Genomic DNA, 6,190 nt, shown 5'->3' with positions numbered 1-6,190 from the left:
GCCCGCGCCCCGCGCCGGCCGCCCCGGGCGGTGCTGGGTGCTCGCGGGTCTCGGAGAGGGCCAAGGGCAGGCGGTGCTTAGCGGAGCTAGCGGAGCGTCCTTCGGGGGGAGAAAAAAATACGTCTTGGAAACTTTTTGCTCTTTCTGAAGTRCATTCGGGTTGTGTTTGCACTATGGGAGAGGCAGGCGGCTGATGAACGCGTTGTGGGGGTGTGATTAGGRGATGTTTTGCCGTGCGAAGCACTAGTGCATGCTTGTTTGACAGCTTGCTGCCTTAAGTAAGTCTAGAGCTTTTAAAAATAAAACCACTCCCCTTCCTTTTGTACTCCACAGCTGAGCAGCCTTGGACAGAAATGGGCAATTTATAAAYCACCAGCTTCTCTTAAGGTAGAGTTAGTCTGGCATTTACTCCAGCACATTAAGGGGCAGTGGGCTACAGGTCTGGTAGTCATATTTTCCCCCTTCTCCCTTTGCAGCTGGTAACTCGTCGTTCCCCTCCCTCCTCTGCTCTGCTATACTGCCAGGAGGGGGAACAGGAACAGCCAAGGCCCTCTGCTCCCCTATACTTGCTCTCGTGTTAACCACCTATTTCCAATAGTTGGAAAGGAAGGCAAAGCTTCCCAGAAGCTGTTCTCACTTTTCCCCAAACCTTTGATTGGAAACCACATAGCTAGCACGTGGCAACACACTGTCAGATCATTCCCCTCTTCAATATACCCTTTAAATTTAGCCTACTTCTTTAAGGAGGAAAGTATTTTAGGGATTTTTTTTTAATTGCTTGAATATCATGTGTTTTTCACTCCCTTTTGGCAAATGCAAGAGAGTCATTGTCCATTGATGCTCCCAGTCTCAAGATCTTCTCTGCATGTCAAGAAGAGATTAAACTCTATAGTCATTGATGTCTAACATTTCATGGGAGTGTTCAACATTTCACAGAATTTGGTCCTGTAAAATGATGGTCAGCATCATCAGGATTGGTTGTAACAGACCATGAGGATTAGAGGGCTGGACTTAGAGAACGATTGCACGCAAGCATTTGATTTTTACCATGCTCATCTTTGTTCCTATTTTTTTAATAAATTGATTCATAGATCATAAATATGGATTTCCTTTAAAATGAAATTCTTTAATGGTGGAGTGTGATGCCTGGTTACCATTTTGTTGCTTTTGTAATCTGTGTATCAGCATTTCAGTACCATAGTCAAGTGATAATGTAAGAAAACCCTACGTTCATAAAACTAAACTATGTCTTTGTGAAAATGAGGTTTTACTGCAGTGTTGGAGCTGTGGCTCATATTCATGCTATATGTTCACAAGCTGACTTCCCATTCTTTAATTTTTTAATTATTGTACTTGGGCAATGGTTCACTTGCCTGTGTCCTCTTGATACAGGTTTTGCGTTCTGCAGGGCAGTGCTAATGCTTAAAAGTGTTTGTATCTCTCTCTCTCTCTCTCTCTGTCTATTAGGTAGAGATTAGGAAATTAAATCAAGCATATTTAAGTGTCAGCCGTTTTTTGTTCCTTGCTAGCATGCTTTCCAAGGCTGTAAAACCAACACATTCTTTGACAGCGGTAAAGTGGTGTACAGCATACAATTATTTAAAGAACAAGTAATCTTTGTGGCGTAGTGCTGTACTAATCAATGCTAGCCTGAGCAGGACTGGGTGCGGGGAAGGGGCTGCCTCCCTCCCTGCATCGCTCCCATCTCGATATTCCCCCCTCCACCGTGCAGTATTTCTTCCTTTGAAAGGGGGCCTGCTGCCAGACCTGGACGGCAGTAGGTGGAAGGAAGTCTGCAGACAGGGTGGTTTGCATTGTCTTTGCGGTGTGTGAGCGTGATGACTTTACTATTGTTTGGTGTATGCTGAAATGCAAATCTTCTAGGCTATTATGAATTACTCAGCTGCTACTTCACTTATATTTAAAATTGCTCTTTTTAACTTGAGAGGCATTGTGTTTGTGCCAAAAACCTTAGGACTAGAATAATAGAAAATGATTTCAGCAACAGGAATTTGTCAACAAACTCCGTGGTTTGAAATTTCACTGTCTATTTAGGAAATTCACATTCCTTGTACCAAGTATTGGGTACAACAGGAGACTAGCGTAATAAAACACATCATACATTTTTTTGGTTTTGCAGTACTAAGTACATTTTGACTTCCTAATTTATTTTGTTTATTAGCAGCTCTCTGTATGCAATCTAGAAATGTGCGATTTTGGTTACACTCTAGCTTATTGAAAGGTTTAGCACTGGAAATTAATAAGTAGTTAAATATGAAATGCAGATAGAAAATGAGAGATATGGGAATACGTGTCTGGGAACAAATACTGCCCTGTACAATTATAGTGGYCTACAGGAGAAGATTAGCTTTCTGGCCTAGCTCCCAACATCCTTTCTCTAACAAGAGATGCTGTTCTTTGCATCTTATACCTTAATTAGCACTGAAAAGACTTTGGAAAGGTTCTCTTCTTGTTTGGTAATGCCGTCAGGAAAAACAAAAAACTTTGCCTAACTTTCAATTGTATTACTGTATGTATAGGACTAGGTGTATTGAAATGTAAAACTGCTAAAAATGTAAGGAAAATCAAAAGTAGCAAGTATAAGTATTAGCTCTCCTGAAGCTGCACTCGGTTAGTCTCTTTGTACGTTAAGGTTTCGGTTTCATATAAAAATATGCCATTGATTTACCTACTTATTATGTTATGCTTTAGCTGATAAATATTTCTCAAGTGACTGCTTATAAATTTCAGATATGTATGATTTTCTGATGATCTGAAACATCTGAGTTGTTTTAAATTTCAAGCGAACGTAGTGAAAATTCCTGTTTCTCTGCAGRAATTCTAAAGGACTCAACTTTCACAATTTTGAAGAATAAGGATACCCAAATAATTAAAATTATGTTCACACAAGCTAGGTTCATCTAATGGAAAGTGTTCTAGCCAGAACTACTGAACCAGCATAATGGAAATACTAGGTCTCAGCAGGAAGTGTACAGTCATGTCAACCACAGATTGTTATCAAGGACATTAATACATGGTGAAAAATACTCTCTCTGTTTTAACTTTTAACTTTAATGAGAGTTATGCCTCCTCTTGAGGAGGCAAAGAAATTAGGCTTGCATTTTAAGAGAAAAGCAGCTCCTGTTTGCTATTTTGCTTTTTCTCAAGCAAGCCCAAATAAGAGCCATGCATTTTTGAATGAGGGACATGGTTAAAATGAAGAGAAGAGACAAAACATATGGCTACGTATGACTTAAAATGCTCCACTATTGGTTGCATGTGGTAAATGCTTTTCAGCACTTAGTGCAAGCTATACGAGTCTCGTGTTGCTGAAGTATCCTACTGTGTAAATGTGGCCATCTTGAATCCTGTAAAACTTTATACCTAGATAATAAACAAGAATGTCACTGATACAGTACTTTGAATTTATGGAACTTTTCCGGTTTCCCAGCAATGCACACTATCAGCATGATAATTTATAATGGTTTGTGACAAATGTTGCTGAGCAAAGAGGTGTGTGGTTACATTCAGATCAGATGTCATTATCTAGGGAGCAATAAAAATTTCACAGACACTAGGTTAAAAACATTAAGAAAATGAATGTGAAGCTTCAGAAGAAAAGGGCTTAAGAAAGGTGGAGGATTGGGTAGAGAAAGACCAATAGTGGTTTCCTTACTGACAAATTATTGACTTTGTTGCCAGACTTAACTGTATTGTTTTACACGGTTTTCGTAGGTACAGCGCACAGTACGATTGTTTCATTTATAGACATAGGGAGTAAATATCATCCTTGCTCGATAGTTATGGAGTGTATACATATTGGTGTCAAATCACTTTGAATYGAAAAATTGCTAATTTGGGAAACTTTTTGAGTTGCAGAAGGAAAGATGTCATAGATAATTATTCTTTGTATTGTGTTTACTAGGGATTAGTTACACTAGTGAGATTAGGGCTGTATAGAAAGTGCAGTCAGTTGTATCATACAGAGCAAAAAATATCTGTGTTTGTTTGTATAGAAGAATACAGTTCCTCCACATCCTTGAGTCTAGAAGGAAGGCATCCAGACWTACTGAGCGGAACTATAGCCACACGCAACTTGTATAGGCCTTAACGGCGTTAGAAATTCATCCCTCCATTTTATTTCTAAACGACGTCAATAGATTTATGCTGTAAACTTGTAGGTATAACAAAGTAAGGCTGGTAAAATGAGGAGGAAGCCAAGTTCTTTAGTTTCTGCCAAGTTTAAGCTTTCATTTACATTTATCTAAATCCTGGGGGCTAGTCCTTCACACAGCAAACGCCGCTTTCTGCAGGCTTTGTGCTTCGTGCTTCCCTCGCCCGGAGGCGGTTTGCACCCACTGGGTGCAGCTCACCAGGGTRAGGGGAACTGGGGTGGCACCAGGCCGCTGGGGCAGGGCGGGTGCTGCACGTGCCCCAGCCACGAAGCGAGAGGAGAACCTCGGGGGGAAGGAGACCCCCAGCCTGGCAGGGGGGCGCTTTGAGCTGCTAAGGGCTGCCCGAACTGCAGGTGCCCTCAGGCCGCCCGAAGGTGCGGCTAGAGCAGCCCTGGAGATTGCTCCCGCAAACGGTGCGAAGGGCTTCTCAGGGGTGTCGCGAGGCCGGGGCCTGGTACAGCCCTGTCGCGGCTGGAAGCGATGGGAGTTCTGCCCTCCRCTTCCACAGCAGCTCAGCCAGTTGCTCGGTGAAGAAAGCCAGAGCACYGGCCCGGTAAGACTGTTTTATAGCCGTATCCGTCATTTTGATGGCAAGTGCCAATCGGAGCTTCCTAATCTCCTCTCCCTCAGCTGGGGTTGAGAGCAGCAGGCAGTCAGGTGAATGCAGCCGAAAACGTGAGTGAAGCCACARGGCGGGCAAAGGAACAAGTTCATTCACCCCGGCAGACGCTGGAGAGGCAGGAAGCGTCTTTGGCAGGGTTAAACTCAAGAAAACTCTGACTGAGCTAGGGCCTCTGAGCTTTTGAGCAGAAATGTGGCTGTAACAGCCTGGTCTGGCTCCTCCGGGCACCAGTGTTGGCTTTTCAGTCGTTTGCCTCAAAATGAGGTACCTGGAACGGGTGTAAACGCCCCCTCTTCCTCTGCCGAGGGCAGCTGAAGCCCTTTGGTTTTGGTCTGGAATAAACTGAATCGCCCACTCCACATACCTAGAGCCATCCCGAATGTCCTTGTCGCAGGAGATGGGTGAGCACTCAGGCTGTCCCGGTGGGGAAGCCCCCGTGCTCCACCATGAGCAACACCACCCCAGGGAGGGGACCTTCTCAGCCCCCTGCCTCTCCAGTGCTTCCATCCYTCAATGGGCACATCTAGTGATTTGGGATCATTAAGGGATTATTTGGAGTACTATAGGGAYTGAGGGAATCATCCTTCATTCTGACCCCCCACATAAGAAACAAATCGTTTAGATAGTTATTGCAGTGGATTTGGGGGATATGTGATATCTCTTTGTTCTGGGTGTGCTCCTAGAGTGTTTCTCTACTTAATATTAAGTRTGTGAAAGTGTTTCTCAGGGAGTATGTTGTTAAACTCCAGACAGTCCTGTTGGTGACCGCAGTGATTTGATACGCTCTGCAAGGCTATAGGAAATGGTGCCAAGGAGCGGAGTCAGTCCAGGGCCTGCTCAAGATCAGGGAGGCAAAAACACTTGTTGCAGTAGACATGGAGCGTATCTGAGGACAGAGCTGTTCTCCTACACACACACACACACACACACACACACACACACACACACACACTCTTGCATACAAATTGTACTTTTCCTTAGCTTAAAGGTTCTGAATCGTAAAAATATACCCAAGTGTTTGCTCTTTGCTACAGGATTCAATGAGTGTTTGCAAAGAAGTGTCAGATGTAAGTATCTAAAGATAGTTCTGTCATTTTATTGTGCTTTAGAGACTAAATAAGAGTTGAAAGAAGTTGAAAATTATATTGTTTTGCTGATTACACAGTGTCATAAACAGGCTCTTTTGTTGTTTATCCAAGCAGTTAACTCTTGTGAAAAAATCTCTATTGTCCAACTGTTTCATGTTTTTTTTTGTTTTGTTTTGTTTTGTTTTTTTAAGAGTAATGGTTTGACTTTGAGTTTTCTTGAGAAGAGGTATCAGGGAAATGAGGACAAAACTGGTCATAGTTAGATAATCTTTGCTCTCCTGCACTGGGGGCTGAGGTGTTGGTGC

The 6,190-nt window shown here is 43.0% G+C and overlaps 1 protein-coding gene across 5 annotated transcripts in view; it reads left to right on the top strand.

Moving 5' to 3' along the window:
- The window catches only part of NRP1 (neuropilin 1), a 114,218-nt gene that overhangs the window by 3,999 nt on the left and 104,029 nt on the right, over nt 1-6,190 (top strand). The gene's annotated exons all lie outside the window — the stretch shown is intronic.

This window comes from Rhea americana, unplaced genomic scaffold (genome assembly GCF_003343005.1).
Source record: "Rhea americana isolate MKP2758 unplaced genomic scaffold, rheAme1 scaffold_176, whole genome shotgun sequence".
NCBI classification, from domain to species: domain Eukaryota; kingdom Metazoa; phylum Chordata; class Aves; order Rheiformes; family Rheidae; genus Rhea; species Rhea americana.
The sequence above is the reverse complement of the archived record's forward strand: the minus strand, read 5'-3'. Positions and strand labels throughout refer to the sequence as shown.